Below are 18809 nucleotides of genomic sequence, written 5' to 3' on the forward strand. Positions count from 1 at the left end.
CAGGGTAGAACCACCCTGACCCCCTGGGCCTGCTCAGGGGGTCCCACAAGGACCTCCAGGGCCCAAAAAAGCTTTTTTGTTTTGGCAAAATTCGTGCTAGCGTCGCGAATTCCGCCTACATTTTTTATTAAAATGAAGCCCAGGCTCCCACGCTTCATTTAATTGAAGGCCAGGTCCCGGGGGCATTGGCAACAAATGTATGTGGGGGCCCGCGGGGTCCCTACAGACCCGGGGACTGCCACCCTCTGTGGCTCACTTAAAATGATGTGCAGGAGCACACTTGGCCATGGTACAGCCCAGAGGACTGCCACCCCCCAGGGCTTCTTTTTTAATGTGTGTTGGGACCTCCAAGGCCCCCCAAGCCCCGGGGAGCTACTTGGACCCAAGGGACCCTCAGGATTCAAGGGGACTTAATCCCCTAACTTAAAACGTGCCATGGGGCAAGATTGCACAGTGGTGAAGGGAGGGGGCGGGCCTGATTTGACAAGTGTGCAAATGCACCCTGTGGCGTGTTTTAAGTTGGCAGATTAAGTCCCCTTCAACCCTAAGAGTCCTTGGGGGCCAACTAGCCCACCAGCTACCTCCAGTTAGCACAAGGGAGCTGCGTTGCAGAGAGGTGTAAAAAGGGGCATGGCCTTGGACCACCTCTCTGCAATGCAGCCCTGTGTCACTTACTGGAGGTACCTGGTGGGATAGTTGTCCCCCAGGGACCCTCAGGACTCAAGGGGACTTAATCCCCCAACTTAAAACACACCACAGGACGTATTTGCACACATGTCACATCAGGCCCAGCCCCCTCCCTTCACCACTGTGCAAAAGTGCCCCCCTGGCAGGTTTTATGTTGGGGTATTAAGTCCCCTTGGGTCTTGAGGGGTTCTTGGGTCAAAGTAGCCCACCAGGTACCTCCAGTAAGCGCCACAGTGCTGAGTTGCAGAGAGGTGTAAACAGGGGCGTGGGCTTGGACCACCTCTCTGCAACACAGCTCTGTGGCAGTTACTGGTGGTACCTGGTGGGCTAGTTGTCCCCCAGGGACCCTCAGGATTCAAAGAGAATTAATCCCCCAACTTAAAACCTGCCAGGGGGCGCATTTGCACAGTGGTGAACGGAGGGGCGGGACTGATGTGACATGTGTGTACTTATCCAATTACTCCACCAAAACCCAAGCACTTATAAATTCACCATGCACTCTTCTTGCAGTACTCTAGTCATCCAGTCAGTACCCATTTACATGCACTCATGCAATGACCCAAGCACTAACTCATGCACTGCTACAATCCCCTAAGCACTTCCTATGCAGACCTCTAACTACCTACACACTACTGATTCACTCCTCCAATTACCCAGGTAGTACCCATGCACTCCAGAAATCCCTCTGTCACCACCCATGCACTCTTCCAATCACCCTGCCAGCACTATGTACTTATCCAATCACTCTGCCAAAATCCAAGCAGATATAAAATCACCATGCACTGTCCTTGCAGCACTCTAATCATCCAGTCACTACCCATGTACTCATGCAATGACCCGGTCACTAACACATGGACTGCTGCAATCCATTGAGGACTACCTATGCAGTCCAGTAATCTCCCTGGTACTACATATGCAGTACTCGAATCACCCAGCCGGTCCTACATCCTTATCCAATCACTGCACCAAAACCCAAGCACTTATAAATTCACCATGCACTCTCCTCGCAGTACTTTAATCATCCAGTCACTACCCATGTAGTCATGCAATGATCCAGGCACTAACACATGCACTGCTACACTCCCTGTGTACTATCCATGCAGTCTCTAACCACCTACACACTTCTCATTCGCTCCTTCAACCCCCCTGGTAGTACCCATGCAGTCCATCAATCACCCTGTCACTCCCCTTGCAGTCCTCCAGTCACCCAGCCACTACAATGTACTAATCCAAACACTCCGCCAATACCCAATCACTTATAAATTCACTTAGGCACTCTCCTTGCAGTATTTTAATCTTTCAGTCAGTAGCTATGTACTCATGCAATTATCCAGGCACTAACAGATCACTGTTATAATACCATATGGTCTACCCATACAGTCCTGTACCCACTTACACACTCCTCATTTGCTCCTACAGTTCCACAGGTAGTACCCATGCAGTCCCGCAATCACACTGTCACTCCCTGTGCACTCCTCCAGTCACCCAGCCAACACCATGAACAAGTCCAAACACTCCTCCTATACCCAAGCACTTATAAATTCACCATGTACTCTCCTTGCAGTACTCTAATTATCAACTCAGTACCCATGTACTCATGCAATGACGCAGTCACTAACACATGCACTGCTGCAATACCTTGAGGACTCTGTTACCTCTTTCTGCATTTGTTTTGCTTCTTTCCGTGCTTTTCTTCCTCTTTCTTCACATGTCCTACCTTTGTAAGCATAGTTAGAAATAAGGATTTAAAAAACCTTAGAAATTCACTGAAAAAGCCATAGGTTTCAGGGACGTTATAGTTAGAAATTAACATTTAAAAAATCTTAGAAATTAATTTGAAAAACAATAGGTTTCAAGGACATTATAGTTAGTTGGAGATTTCACTCGTACAAAACCATAAAAATGTGGACGTTATAGTTAGTAGACCTAACTATAACTCACGCCCCCGCAATGCACTGCAGATGAGATCACATATTACATCTTTCATGACATGCTCAGTGACATCACTGTGACTTCACTGATGACATCTCAAATTACATCACTGATGACATCATCCATGTGATCATCTGATGCACCCCCTCATACCCCAATAAAACCTTTCATACACCCACTCTAAAATTCAGACCACCAATATCAAAACCATAGACAGTCCAATAGTCGTTAGTATATATCTGCTCAGTGATTCATATGTCTACACACACATCCACCCACTAACCCATACAGTCACTCATACACACAGTCATTCATCTATACAGCCACTGATATATCCACTCATGCACCCATATAGACTCTCATACACCGCCACTCACCCAAAGAGTTACTCATACACCTGGTCAGTCATGCAAAGAAACTATCACACATCCATTTCCTTGCTTATACGGTCATACACACACCACTGCACTTATTTATACAGATATTAACACATACTTACTCTCTTAAACAATCACTCATAGAAACACACACTCATCCATACAACTACTCTTGCAATCACTCACTCTCACATAGTCATTTATATACTCCAACACTCACATTTAATGCTTTAAAACATATGTAGTTACTCACACACACACCACTGTGACATCTAAGCATAGGCGTAAAGTCCGTTCCGCTCACGGAATTTGCAAATTTTTGACAAATTCGCGTTCCGCGAATCTCGCGAATTTGTCAAAAAATTCGCTATTCGCAAGCTTGCGGATTTTTTTGCTTGGTCGTGAGACTTTTTGTCCGCGAGCACGCAAAAACGGACGCGAACACGCAATTGCACAACGCGAGCATGCAACTAGCCCATGTACGACCGCATGGATAACCTCGCGGTAGCCGCGCTGAAAAAATCCCGCGAACACGCAAAAAGCCCCGCGAAGAAGCAAAAAGCCCCACAAACATGCAAAAAGCCCCGCGAACACGCAAAAAAAAATCGCAAATCCGTGGTTTTCGCGGACCGCAAATTCGCACATTTCGCCCATACTTAGTGACATCCATTCACTCACCAACACACCCATACAAATACTTACTCACCCATACAGCTGTTTCCATTTGAACCCATACACCCAGTGAAACAACCACTCACATATCTATGCACAGACACACATCACCCCACCCACCCTCAAAGACACTCAAGCACCCATACAGATACTCAGACAACAAATAAATAACACATATAGACACTCATGTAGCTACTCACCAAGTCATGCAGCCACTTACACACCAACTAACAGACATTCACACAGTTTAGTCACTAACCCATGCATTCAGTAAGACACATTTAATCAGTCACTTATACAGTCAGTCACACACCTATTAAATCATTCATTCAGACACTCATACACCCACTCATACTTCAATACACCTTGATGTATATTACCTACTGGCGGTCGCCAGTAGGTATATATAGTTAGGATTTTTTCTCTATGGGTTTTTTGAAAATTCTATGTCTAATAACTTTGGCGTTTGTGGACGGAATCGGCTGAAATTTTCAGGAAAATGGCACATTTTGTTTCTGAGCAGCCCTTGAAAATTTGGGGGGGGTTCGTCCAGTGGGGGCCGAGAAAAAAGGGGGGTCCCAAAACGTGTTTTTAACATTGAGTTTTCCATAGGGCGGTTGGCCTCACTTTTAGCCCGAACGGCTGAATGGATTTGCACGAAACTTGGCAAAATTGTAGGGACTGGTAGCCCGATGTGCCTTTTGTAGGTCTCAATATATGTGCTCCAGTGGATTTTGAGAAATTAACGTTTAAAAAAAGATATATATCTGTAACAGCGGACCGGTTAGCGCTCTGGTTCGCGGACTTTTCGCGCAACGGAGCTTTGTGAAGCGAAGCTGATTGGTTCTCCGGCGTCTGTCAACATTCCAAACAGTCCGTAGCGGCCGCCATCTTGTCTCTCGGTAGGATCGAGAGACAAGAGGAGGTCAAAACAAAGGGGGAAATAACTATAAGGGGGCATAGTAGATCCTCGCTGACCCCCTAGGTTTGATGTGGAGGTTTTAAAAGGGCCCCGCGGGGCAAAAAAAAATAATAATAATAATAATCGAACGGCTGAATGGATTTGCACGAAACTTGGCAAAATTGTAGGGACTGGTAGCCCGATGTGCCTTTGCTAGGTCTCAATATATGTGCTTCAGTGGATTTTGAGAAATTAACGTTCAAAAAAAGATATATATCTGTAACAGCGCACCGCTTCGCGTACTTTTCGCGTTACGGAGCTTTGCGAAGCGAAGCTGATTGGCTCTCCGGTGTCTGTAAACATTCCAAACAGTACGTAGCGGCCGCCATCTTGTCTCTCGGTAGGATCGAGAGACAAGAGGAGGCCAAAGCGAAGGGGCAAATGACCATAAGGGGGCATAGTAGATCCTCGCTGACCCCCTAGGTTTGATGTGGAGGTTTTAAAAGGGCCCCGCGGGGCAAAAAAAAAAATAATAATAATAATCGAACGGCTGATGACCATAAGGGGGCATAGTAGATCCTCGCTGACCCCCTAGGTTTGATGTGGAGGTTTTAAAAGGGCCCCGCGGGGCAAAAAAAAATAATAATAATAATAATCGAACGGCTGAATGGATTTGCACGAAACTTGGTAAAATATTAGGGACTGGTAGCCCGATGTGCCTTTGCTATGTCTCAATATATGTGCTTCAGTGCATTTTGAGAAATTAACGTTCAAAAACAAGATATATATCTGTAACAGCGCTCCGCTTCGCGGAGATAAAATTATATGTGTATTACCTAGCTGTTGCTAACACCAGTTAGCGACGGCTAGTAGGAGATAGCGACCATCTTGGGTCCCACTTTGCATGTGAGTGATATTTATCACTAATGACATGCAAAGTGGGCATGCCAAGATGTTAGCGACTGGAAACAGTCGCTAACATCGCTATCTCCTATTATCAACTTTTGGAAATATTCGAGATAAGCGCGAATATCTCCAAAAAGTAACAGCTGCCCTGAGCAGTTCTTAGCCATGTTATCCAATGGGAGGTGGATAACATGGCTAAGAGCATTAGCTCGGTAATGCATGAATATCGCGGAGTTTTCAGCGACATTAATGCATTGCGCTCGTTTTTTATCGTATTTGCGATAAACCTTGATAATAGCAAGGTTTATCTGCGATAATTTCTGACGGTAAAAAAATCTTTGCAATGCATCGTTAGGGATAAATATCGCTTAACTTTGGTAATATGCCCCAACGTCTGTTAACGTTCGATTCGAAGGAAATCAGGAATTGTTGAAAAACATTGTGTGCGCCATCTTGTCTTTTTTCAAATGCCACACTTTTGTCGTGCACGGCAGCCATTTTAGATGCCTTGACCAGATCCACTCTGTGAACGCTGTCGATCCTTAGCATGGCTCCTCACCCTCGCAAGCATCTCCCCCAGGCAGTGGTCACCCCCGCTCTCTGTTTTATGCATGGGTAATAAACCTCCCCCCATCTGCGCTGTTCTTCCCTGAGAATCACACCCTGTGCCCGCCCGACACCTCCCTTTCGCCCTATTCACTACCGCACCCTCTGACACTCCTTTTCCTCTGTGTCCGATTGTCCAGGCCGGTCCTAGGCTATCAGCTAGCCCTGCAGATGTAGTTTATGGCCACAGCTGTAAAGAATCACCCGTCTTCAAAGGAGTTATAGTAGATCAAGGCCCACACTCGATGAGATCCGTCACAGCAGAAGCGTTGCTATTATCTGAAAACCATTCTGTATTGTGATTGGGGAGGGGACCGAGCGTGAAGCGGAAGATTCCAGGGATGACTCTTTGTACATCAAAGTTTTTACAATTATGTGTCACATTAAAAATATATAGCACTCCGACAAAGTAGTAAGATTATAAAACTTTAATAATTTATAAATATATACAAGAAAACAAAAATAGTAATAACATATAAACATTTTTAGAGAAAAACAACGAAGTAGCGGTCGGCTGTGCGAATAGTCCCAACGCAGCACAACGTCCAGATTTCCGGCGTGGGGCGTCGCGGGGGGTGGGTGATCAGTAGCAAACTGTTGTGCGAATAGTTCCAAGGCAGCAGAACGCGCCGAAATCTAGATGACACAAAAGTGATGTCTAGTAAGTTGCCACCCAGCAAATAACGGCGTGGGGCGTCGCGGGGGGTGGGTCATCAGTAGCAAACTGTTGTGCGAATAGTTCCAAGGCAGCAGAACGATGGCACCAAGGTGATGTCCAGTAAGTTGCCGCACTGGTTTTGGTATCCTACAATGCTGCTCCGAATAACGGCGTGGAGCGCCCCGGGGGAGGCGGCGTGAACGGGCCTCTCCAGGTGGAGTCTCGTCTGTTGTAGTGGGGCGCCCCTTTACCGTTTCAGTTGCCATTCCGTCCGCTTTTGGTCCACTGTGTCAAAATCCGCCATTCAGCTGAGTTGCGCCCACTCTTGCGGTGCAGCGATAGGCGGCTGTCACAGGACTCTCAAAATGGCGGCAGGCTGTTTCCTTTTTGGGCCTGGTCCACTGAAATGGCCCTGGGACACCTTGGAAATCGGACGCTTGTCTGCTAGGTCTTGGACCCCATTCTCGAAAGCGTCCCCTCCGCCTTGAGAATTCATCAAAAGTTTTGGGGGCCCCGACTCCTGCAGGCTTCTGGTGGGGAGCGGCTGCCATGATTGCTCGCGGAATGACCACGACGGAGCTACGAGATGGTGGTGCTCTCATGGTGACGCCAGCTTCAGTCTGAAACATCCAGAAACAAGGTGGGGCTTTCATCGTTTGGGGGAAAAAAAAAGTTTTCATCCAATGAAAAGTGTTGTTTTTAGGTCATATGATCAAGCCTTCCATCATTAGGAAACCAAAAGTAAAATGAACCAATGAAAAGTTTTATAAACAAGTCACATGACCTGTTATGCGGCATAGGGTATAAAATGCGGAGAAAATACGTTGGCACGTGAGGCGGCGTCAGTAGCGGACCGATGTGCGAATAGGCCGAAGGCAATACAACGCGCCAAGATCCGGATGGCATCGAGGTGGTGTCATAGTTGAGAGTTCTGAGCAGCGGTTGTAACACTGTCTGAAGCTTATTTGCAGCTGCTGCAGCTTTACTACGCGCCAAGATCCGGATGGCACCGAGGTGGTGTGTAGCAAGTTGCCGCACTGGTGTGGCCATCCTACAATGCTGAAAGTCGGCGTGGGGCGCCCCGTTGGCCTGTGAGTTTGCGTCAGTAGCGGACCGATGTGCGAATAGGCCGAAGGCAGCACAACGCGCCAAGATCCGGATGGCACCGAGGTGGTGTCTAGTAAGTTGTCGCACTTCTGTGGCCATCCTACAATGTTGAAAGTCGGCGTGGGGCGCCCCGTTGGCCTGTGAGATGGTGTCAGTAGCGGACTGATGTGTGAATGGGGCCAAAGGCAGCGCAACAATATTTTCTACTATATTTCCGGTGTAGAAGAGACCACAAGGCGCTGAGATGCCAAGATCCGGATGGCACCGAGGTGGTGTCTTGCAAGTTGTGGTACTGGTGTGGCCATCCTACAATGCTGAAAGTCGGCGTGGGGCGCCCCGTTGGCCTGTGAGATGGCGTCAGTAGCGGACCGATGTGCGAATAGGCCGAAGGCAGCACAACAATATTTTCTGACTGACACCACAAGGCGCTGAGATGCCAAGATCCGGATGGCACCGAGGTGATGTCTAAGTTGCGGACTGATGTGCGAATGGGGCCAAAGGCAGCGTAACAATATTTTTTGTATGGAAGATACCACTAGGCGTTGAGATGCCAAGATTCGGATGGCACTGAGGTGATGTCTAGCAAGTTGGTGTGGTCATCCTACAATGCTGAAACTCGGCGTGGGTCACCCCATTAGCCTGTGAGATGGCGTCAGTAGCGGACCGATGTGCGAATAGGCCGAAGGCAGCACAACGCGCCAAGATCCGGATGTCACCGTGGTGGTTTCATAGTTGAGAGGCACTTCATCTGCAGTGGGGCGCCGAGATCCGGATGGCACCGAGGTGATGTCTAGCAAGTTGCTGTACTGGTGTGGTCATCCTACAATGCTGAAACTCGGCCTGGGTCGCCCCATTAGCCTGTGAGATGGCGTCAGTAGCGGACCGATGTGCGAATAGGCCGAAGGCAGCACAACGCGCCAAGATCCGGATGTCACCGTGGTGGTTTCATAGTTGAGAGGCACTTCATCTGCAGTGGGGCGCCGAGATCCGGATGGCACCGAGGTGATGTCTAGCAAGTTGCTGTACTGGTGTGGTCATCCTACAATGCTGAAACTCGGCGTGGGTCGCCCCATTAGCCTGTGAGATGGCGTCAGTAGCGGACCGATGTGCGAATAGGCCGAAGGCAGCACAACGCGCCAAGATCCGGATGTCACCGTGGTGGTTTCATAGTTGAGAGGCACTTCATCTGCAGTGGGGCGCCGAGATCCGGATGGCACCGAGGTGATGTCTAGCAAGTTGCTGTACTGGTGTGGTTATTCTACAATGCTGAAACTCGGCGTGGGTCGCCCCATTAGCCTGTGAGATGGCGTCAGTAGCGGACCGATGTGCGAATAGGCCGAAGGCAGCACAACGCGCCAAGATCCGGATGTCACCGTGGTGGTTTCATAGTTGAGAGGCACTTCATCTGCAGTGGGGCGCCGAGATCCGGATGGCACCGAGGTGATGTCTAGCAAGTTGCTGTACTGGTGTGGTCATCCTACAATGCTGAAACTCGGCGTGGGTCGCCCCATTAGCCTGTGAGATGGCGTCAGTAGCGGACCGATGTGCGAATAGGCCGAAGGCAGCACAACGCGCCAAGATCCGGATGTCACCGTGGTGGTTTCATAGTTGAGAGGCACTTCATCTGCAGTGGGGCGCCGAGATCCGGATGGCACCGAGGTGATGTCTAGCAAGTTGCTGTACTTGTGTGGTCATCCTACAATGCTGAAACTCGGCGTGGGTCGCCCCATTAGCCTGTGAGACAGCAGTTCTTTGGATTTGGGCCTGGCTCGTCTGCTGTAGTGGGGCGCCCCTTTACCGTTTCAGTTGCCATTCAGCTGAGTTTCGGCTGCTCTTGATGCTACAGCGACAGGCGGCTGCAACAGGACTCTCAAAATGGCGGCCTGTTCTTTGGATTTGGGCCTGGTCCACTAAAATGGCCCTGGGACACCTTAGAACTCGGACGCTCGATTTTTTTTTCCTTTCCTGTACATGCAAAAAAAGGTAAATGCCCGGTACGTTACACGCTTCATCTGCCACGATGAACTCTCTAGAGGAACCGAAAAAAAATATAGTTGTGGTAACTATACCATGCATCGTCATATGGAGAGGTGGCAACAATTAATTATAGTGCTGCATAAAAGAGAGATTTGGAGGAGAACCCCTGACCTGCTAGTACATTCATCAAAGAAGTGGCACTGAGAGCTTCAGAGGCAAGGGAAACGGTCCCAAATATTTAGAAGAAATTTGGAAAGATTAAAATGACATGTTTAGATTGTGGCAAATTTATTTCATGTGGACATCTGAGTGTTACTCTAATAAATACAGCATATGAACATCATCATAGTCGATGGTTGGTAGAGACATTTTGACTATATCCTGGACCTGCCCGTCCTCGCCCAAAATGGCGCCAGAATAAATGGGACTCGTAACTCCTTGTTGTGTACTGGTTGCAGAACCTTGAAATCACGAGATACGTATGCAGTTTTGAAGCACATGGCGGGCGGGGACGAGAATTGATTGAATATTTCGACATCCCTATTGATATTAAGTTCTGATGTGTTATTGATTACTGTACTGTTGAAAGTTCGAATTAACGTCACCCATGGTACTTGCCCGCAAATGTATATCTAGATAATTTTATTGTAACTGGCCCTGTCGTATTTTAATTATAAAATGTACGTCCACCGATTCCGTAACTGTTAGACACCTTAGTTCTTGCAACCTAATGGCCCGCCCGTTACGTTCCTCTACAGTGTAAATGTCTATTTATCATATACGATTACAGTTTGCTCCGTGGCCGGCCCACGTGGTTATAGGCTCGTATTTGTATAATGAAATTTTCACAATAAAGGTTTTTAAAAGAAAACATGGTAGTAGTATATACATTGGTAAAGTTTTTAATAATAGTCACTGTTTTAGAATCATTAAAAGGCAAGTGAAATAAAGCAGACCAATTACATGAAGGGTAAAAGGTATAATACGAAGGAACGCAGTAAAGATAAATGGTCAAGGGCTGTTGTGTTTTCTATTCCTGCAACATAAAGTGATCGATAAGAATCTCATATTCAGGCGTATCGGCGACTAAGACAGCAGGTCGACCCTCTTTTGCTCAACGGCTCCGTCATGGGACGAAGAAACGCTCTTTTTCTCGAAAAAAGAATATATTTTACTTGCAGGACAGTTGTAAAATTTCCGGGAAAGTACATTAGCCTGGAACATTATAACATATATTTAAGAAAAAATAATGTTCGGAAGTAATGAAAAGCGTAATTTTTAGGTCATATGATCAAGCCTTTCATCATTACAATAAGAAAAGTAAAATGAACCAATGAAAAGTTTTATTAACAAGTCACATGACTTGTTATGCTTACGTTACGCGCTGCGCGCCCCGGATGACTTCCGGATGCGCTAACGCGGCGCGTCATATGACGCATTACGCGACAACGCAGGTACAGAATATAGTCAAAATGTCTCCACCAACCAGCGGTCGGAACACAACCCCTTTCAGCAGGCTAAATAGTTCTGTTAAATGACAACAGAAGGGACAGGCAACAAGAACCATCAGTCAAAGAGGGGAGGGCTAGTTCTTCTCTACCGGGTTACATTGGGGCGCTACCGGAACTGATCGAATTGGTAGTCTACAGTGTTTCTGGATGTTTCAGACTGAAGCTGGGGTTAGCATGAGAGCAGCACCATTTCGTAGCTCCGTCGTGGTCATTCCGCAACCAATCATGGCAGCCGTTCTTTATCGTTATTTTGGGCGGGGTGGGTGGCGGAGCAGAGCTGTTTTGCAGCCATCATTGTGTGGAGTTCAGTTCATCTCACTAGTTTTGTATTTGTCATGAGGGGTTGTTCCTAATGTTTCTATTTTAGCGAGGTCAAAAAGAGATCCCATTAGTGGCCTACTGATTTTGCTCGATTCCTTTTCTTTTTTTTTTACACGATTTTTCGTTATCTGCAAAGACTAAACAGAGTATTGCGACTCTGTGTTTGTTTGTAAATAGAGAATGAACCAAAGAGAACTAATTCTAAAACAGTAAATACTTGGATAACAATGAATCAAATGGAGAGAGAAGCAGGCACGACGGATTACAATGGGGGCAAAGACCTGCGTTAACTACCTTTCACTATCTGCAAAGAGAGAGTACTCCTAATAGAAATGAGGGGGGGGGGCACCATTCAAAGCAGATCAGTGTGCATAAACACGAAAATGTTTTCACTTACCACGTACTTGACATTCGACAGCTTATGATATTTGCTATTAAAAAACCATTGAAATTCACTGAAAAAACCATAGGTTATAGACCATATATAGTTAGGAATTAGCATTTACAAAACCTTGAAAATTCACTGAAAAAACCATAGGTTATAGACCATATATAGTTAGGAATTAGCATTTACAAAACCTTGAAAATTCACTGAAAAAACCATAGGTTATAGACCATATATAGTTAGGAATTAGCATTTAAAAAACCTTATTTTACTCACACAAAACCATTGAAATTCCATATATAGTTAGTTGCACTAACTATATATCGCGCACCTGCAATCCACTGCTGATGATGTCACATATTACATCATTCATGACATGGTCAGTGACATCACTGATGACATCACTGATGACATCTCAAATGACATCACTGATGACATCACTGATGACAACATCCAGTGACTGTATGTTTCTGTAAAGTTAAAATGTGTCTTACATATTGAAGAATGAGTGGAAGTATAAGTGTCTGGACAAAGGATTTAGTAGGTGCATGACTGAATGCATGAGTGAGTGATTAAATGTGTCTCACTGAGTGCATGGGTTAGTGACTAAAGTGTCTTAATTTGTGCATCATTATGTCTGTTGTTCTGTAAACTGCTGCATGTTTTGATCAGTAGCTATATGATTAACTATATGGGTTACTGATTGATTGTCCAAGTATTTGTATGGGAGACTGAGTGTGTGTGTGGCTGGCTGGGAGGTGTGTGACTCTGTGCAGATCAATGTGTACTTGTATCAATGATTGTATAACAAGGTAAGTATGTGTTAGTATATGTTTGAAAATGTAAGGTGCTCTATGTTTAACTGTATAGACAAGAAAATGGAAGTGTCATTGATTCTTTACAGGACTGACTAGGTGTGTGAGTAACTCCATGGATGAGTGGCAGACTGTGAGTGTCTGTATAGGTGTATGAGTGCATATGATAGTGTTGTAAAGATGAGTGATTGTATGTATGAATGATAGTATGGGTGAATGAGTGAAGGTGTGTGTAGACGTAGGAATCAGTGAGTGCGTATGTAGTAACTAGTATTGGTGTGTCAATGGTTTCAAAAATTATATTCTGTATTTAACACTGGGTGAAACAGAGGTTATATTAAAATGTGAGGAGATGCATTGTATTGTCACATGAATGATATCATCAGTGATGTGGTCATTGATGTCAAATGAGATGTCATCAGTGATGTCATCAGTGATGTCATTTGAGATGTCATCAGTGATGTCATCAGTGATGTCACTGACCATGTCATGAATGATGTAATATGTGACATCATCAGCAGTGGATTGCAGGTGCGCGATATATAGTTAGTGCAACTAACTATATATGGAATTTCAATGGTTTTGTGTGAGTAAAATAAGGTTTTTTAAATGCTAATTCCTAACTATATATGGTCTATAACCTATGGTTTTTTCAGTGAATATATATATATATAAAACATATTTTTATACTTTACAGAAATACACATTCACTGGATGATGTCATCAATGATGTCATCAGTGATGCCATTTGAGATGTCAGTGATGTCACTGAGCATGCTATGAGCATGTTATGAGTGATGTAATATGTGACATCATCAGCAATGCATTGCGGGGGCGCGAGTTATAGTTAGGTCTCCTAATTATAAAGGCCAAATTTCTATGGTTTTGTACGAGTGGAATCTGGAACTAACTATAACATCCCTGAAACCTATGGTTTTTTAAGAGAATTTCTAAGGTTTTTAAATGCTAATTTCTAACTAAAACACCCCGAAACCTATATATATATATATATTTATATATATATATATATATATATATATATATATATATATATATATATATTCCCCAAATTTGGGTCAACTTTGTCGGGTTACTTGCGGTGCTCATACAGGTGCGGTGTCCTGCGGCCAAACCACACCACTTCAATATTAACTCGCAATCCTCCCAAAGTGCAACTGAGGAAATAAAAATAAAAAACTGCACAATCTATGTGTGTTCGATCCATTTATCCTTCACTTTGGGAGGCTTGTGAATTAATAAATATATATATATATATTTATATATATATATATATATATATATATATATATATATATTCACTGAAAAAAACATAGGTTATAGACCATATATAGTTAGGAATTAGCATTTACAAAACCTTGAAAATTCACTGAAAAAACCATAGGTTATAGACCATATATAGTTAGGAATTAGCATTTAAAAAACCTTATTTTACTCACACAAAACCATTGAAATTCCATATATAGTTAGTTGCACTAACTATATATCGCGCACCCGCAATCCACTGCTGATCATGTCACATATTACATCATTCATGACATGGTCAGTGACATCACTGATGACATCACTGATGACATCTCAAATGACATCACTGATGAGATCACTGATGACATCTCATTTGACATCAATGACCACATCACTGATGATATCATTCATGTGACCATACAATGCATCTCCTCACATTTTAATATAACCTCTGTTTCACCCAGTGTTAAATACAGAGTATAATTTTTGAAACCATTGACACACCAATACTAGTTACTACATACGTACTCACTGATTCCTACGTCTACACACACATTCACTCATTCACCCATACAATCATTCATACATACAATCACTCATCTTTACAACACTATCATATGCACTCATACACCTATACAGACACTCACACTCTGCCACTCATCCATGGAGTTACTCACACACCTAGTCAGTCCTGTAAAGAATCAATCACACTTCCATTTTCTTGTCTATACAGTTAAACATAGAGCACCTTACATTTTCAAACATATACTAACACATACTTACTTTCTTATACAATCATTGATACAAGTACACATTGATCTGCACAGAGTCACACACCTCCCAGCCAGCCACACACACACTCAGTCTCCCATACAAATACTTGGACAATCAATCAATAACCCATATAGTTAATCATATAGCTACTGATCAACACATGCAGCAGTTTACAGAACAACAGACATAATGATGCACAAATTAATACAGTTTAGTCACTAACCCATGCACTCAGTGAGACACATTTAATCACTCACTCATACATTCAGTCATGCACCTACTAAATCCTTCGTCCAGACACTTATACATCTACTCATTCTTCAATATGTAAAACATATTTAAACTTTACAGAAACACACAGTCACTGGATGATGTCATCAGTGATCTCATCAGTGATGTCATTTGAGATGTCATCAGTGATGTCATCAGTGATGTCACTGACCATGTCATGAATGATGTAATATGTGACATGATCAGCAGTGGATTGCGGGTGCGCGATATATAGTTAGTGCAACTAACTATATATGGAATTTCAATGGTTTTGTGTGAGTAAAATAAGGTTTTTTAAATGCTAATTCCTAACTATATATGGTCTATAACCTATGGTTTTTTCAGTGAATTTTCAAGGTTTTGTAAATGCTAATTCCTAACTATATATGGTCTATAACCTATGATTTTTTCAGTGAATTTCAATGGTTTTTTAATAGCAAATATCATAAGCTGTCGAATGTCAAGTACGTGGTAAGTGAAAACATTTTCGTGTTTATGCACACTGATCTGCTTTGAATGGTGCCCCCCCCCCTCATTTCTATTAGGAGTACTCTCTCTTTGCACATAGTGAAGGGTAGTTAACGCAGGCCTTTGCCCCCGTTGTAATACGTCGTGCCTGCTTCTCTCTCCATTTGATTGATTGTTATCCAAGTATTTACTGTTTTAGAATTGGTTCTCTTTGGTTCATTCTCTATTTACAAACAAACACAGAGTCGCAATACTCTGTTTAGTCTTCGCAAATAACGAAAAATCGTGTAAAAAAAAAAAAAAGGAATCGAGCAAAATCAGTAGGCCACTAATGGGATCTCTTTTTGACCTCGCTAAAATAGAAACATTAGGAACAACCCCTCATGACAAATACAAAACTAGTGAGATGAACTGAACTCCACACAATGATGGCTGCAAAACAGCTTGGCTCCGCCACCCACCCCGCCCAAAATAACGATAAAGAGCGGCTGCCATGATTGGTTGCGGAATGGCCACAACGGAGCTACGAAATGGTGCTGCTCTCATGCTAACCCCAGCTTCAGTCTGAATATCCAGAAACACTGTAGACTACCAATTCGATCAGTTCCGGTAGCGCCCCAATGTAACCCGGTAGAGAAGAACTAGCCCTCCCCTCTTTGACTGATGGTTCTTGTTGCCTGTCCCTTCTGTTGTCATTTAACAGAACTATTTAGCCTGCTGAAAGGGGTTGTGTTCCAACCGCTGGTTGGTGGAGACATTTTGACTATATTCTGGACCTGCGTTGTCGCGTAATGCGTCATATGACGCGCCGCGTTAGCGCATCCGGAAGTCATCCGGGGCGCGCAGCGCGTAACGTAAGCATAACAAGTCATGTGACTTGTTAATAAAACTTTTCATTGGTTCATTTTACTTTTCTTATTCTAATGATGAAAGGCTTGGTCATATGACCTAAAAATTACGCTTTTTATTACTTCCGAACATTATTTTTTCTTAAATATATGTTATAATGTTCCAGGCTAATGTACTTTCCCGGAAAATTTACAACTGTCCTGCAAGTAAAATATATTCTTTTTTCGAGAAAAAGAGCGTTTCTTCGTCCCATGACGGAGCCGTTGAGCAAAAGAGGGTCGACCTGCTGTCTTAGTCGCCGATACGCCTGAATATGAGATTCTTATCGATCACTTTATGTTGCAGGAGTAGAAAACACAACAGCCCTTGACCATTTATCTTTACTGCGTTCCTTCGAATTATACCTTTTACCCTTCATGTAATTGGTCTGCTTTATTTCACTTGCCTTTTACTGATTCTAAAACAGTGACTATTATTAAAAACTTTACCAATGTATATACTACTACCATGTTTTCTTTTAAAAACCTTTATTGTGAAAATTTCATTATACAAATACGAGCCTATAACCACGTGGGCCGGCCATGGAGCAAACTGTAATCGTATATGATGAGTAGACATTTACACTGTAGAGGAACGTAACGGGCGGGCCATTAGGTTGCAAGAACTAAGGTGTCTAACAGTTACGGAATCGGTGGACGTACATTTTATAATTAAAATACGACAGGGCCAGTTACAATAAAATTATCTAGATATACATTTGCGGGCAAGTACCATGGGTGACGTTAATTCGAACTTTCAATAGTACAGTAATCAATAACACATCAGAACTTAATATCAATAGGGATGTCGAAATATTCAATCAATTCTCGTCCCCGCCCGCCATGTGCTTCAAAACTGCATACGTATCTCGTGATTTCAAGGTTCTGCAACCAGTACACAACAAGGAGTTACGAGTCCCATTTATTCCGGCGCCATTTTGGGCGAGGACGGGCAGGTCCAGGATATAGTCAAAATGTCTCTACCAACCATCGACTATGATGATGTTCATATGCTGTATTTATTAGAGTAACACTCATCTGTCCACATGAAATTAATTTGCCACAATCTAAACATGTCATTTTAATCTTTCCAAAGTTCTTCTAAATATTTGGGACCGTTTCCCTTGCCTCTGATGCTGTCAGTGCCAGTTCTTTGATGAATGTACTAGCAGGTCAGGGGTTCTCCTCCAAATCTCTCTTTTATGCAGCACTATAATTAATTGGTGCCACCTCTCCATATGACGATGCATGGTATAGTTACCATAACTATATTTTTTTTCGGTTCCTCTGGAGAGTTCATCGTGGCAGATGAAGCGTGTAACGTACCGGGCATTTACCTTTTTTTGCATGTACAGGAAAGGAAAAAAAAAATCGAGCGTCCGAGTTCTAAGGTGTCCCAGGGCCATTTTAGTGGACCAGGCCCAAATCCAAAGAACAGGCCGCCATTTTGAGAGTCCTGTTGCAGCCGCCTGTCGCTGTAGCATCAAGAGCAGCCGAAACTCAGCTAAATGGCAACTGAAACGGTAAAGGGGTGCCCCACTACAGCAGACGAGCCTCCACCTAGGAAGGCCCGTTCACGCCGCCCCCCCCCCCCTTCGGGCACCCCACGCCGTTATTCGGAGCAGTATTGTAGGATGGCCACACCAGTGCGGCAACTTGCTAGACATCACCTCGGTGGTAACCGAATCTCAGCCCCTTGTGGTGTCTCCTCTTCAGAAAATATTCTTGCGCTACCTTTGCCCCATTCACACATCGGTCCGCTACTGACGCCATCTCACAGGCTAATGGGGCGCCCCACGCCGAGTTTCAGCATTGTAGGATGACCACACCAGTACAGCAACTTGCTAGACATCACCTCGGTGCCATCCGGATCTCGGCGCCCCACTGCAGATGAAGTACCTCTCAACTATGAAACCACCACGGTGACATCCGGATCTTGGCGCCTTGTGCTGGTTCCGGCCTATTCATACATCGGTCCGCTACTGACGCCATCTCACAGGCTAATGGGGTGCCCCACGCCGAGTTTCAGCATTGTAGGATGACCACACCAGTACAGCAACTTGCTAGACATCACCTCGGTGCCATCCGGATCTTGGCATCTCAACGCCTAGTGGTATCTTCCATACAGAAAATATTGTTGCGCTGCCTTTGGCCCCATTCGCACATCGGTCTGCAACTGACACCATCTCACAGGCCAACAGGGCGCCCCACGCCGACTTTTACCATTGTAGGATGGCCACACCAGTACAGCAACTTGCTAGACATCACCTCGGTGCCATCCGGATCTTGGCA

The sequence above is a fragment of the Lissotriton helveticus genome, chromosome 3_1 (assembly GCF_964261635.1).
Source record: "Lissotriton helveticus chromosome 3_1, aLisHel1.1, whole genome shotgun sequence".
Taxonomy (NCBI): domain Eukaryota; kingdom Metazoa; phylum Chordata; class Amphibia; order Caudata; family Salamandridae; genus Lissotriton; species Lissotriton helveticus.